Source organism: Etheostoma spectabile, chromosome 10 (genome assembly GCF_008692095.1).
Source record: "Etheostoma spectabile isolate EspeVRDwgs_2016 chromosome 10, UIUC_Espe_1.0, whole genome shotgun sequence".
In the NCBI taxonomy this organism is placed as follows: Eukaryota; Metazoa; Chordata; class Actinopteri; order Perciformes; family Percidae; genus Etheostoma; species Etheostoma spectabile.
In genome coordinates this window covers 24,885,217-24,885,749 of record NC_045742.1, presented here as the reverse complement: position 1 = coordinate 24,885,749, position 533 = coordinate 24,885,217, and the positions used below count along the sequence as shown (strand labels likewise).

Genomic DNA, 533 nt, shown 5'->3' with positions numbered 1-533 from the left:
GAAATGTTGAGTACACCAAAGTTTTGTTGCAGAAATGTGAAGTATGGGTCCCCAGTATACATAAACTGCTGGATGGTAATTTGCATATGTTGATCAATTTGCATAATTAGCATAATTAGCATTATTAGCTTAATCGTCCAGTCTGACCACATATTTTGCACTGTATGGCCAATTTCTACAATATGTGAATGGTTTTAGAGGTTTTACAGGATGCTGATTTCATTTCTGGCATTGTCAGATTTCAAAGAGCTAATCTTAGTACATGTTGTAAATTATTTAGGCAAATTCTGATTACTTTCAGGCATAATTATAGCTTCTTTTTTGGTAAACACAATCTTAAATTTCACAATCATGAGTGCTCTTGTGAATGTTGATGCATTGTTTTTATGGTGTAGTGAAGCTGAATCCCCTCCTGACACCTTTTAATTTCCATTGCTTTTTGGATAAATTATTATTTAGCCTTTGTTTGGCGGATTGTTATGTATTTCTGGATGAAAAAGCAATGAAGGTATTTGACATAACTTGGATCCTGC

The 533-nt window shown here is 33.8% G+C and overlaps 1 protein-coding gene across 3 annotated transcripts in view; it reads left to right on the top strand.

The window, feature by feature from the left end:
• Positions 1–533, top strand: part of piezo1 (piezo type mechanosensitive ion channel component 1 (Er blood group)) — a 134,191-nt gene that overhangs the window by 109,703 nt on the left and 23,955 nt on the right. The gene's annotated exons all lie outside the window — the stretch shown is intronic.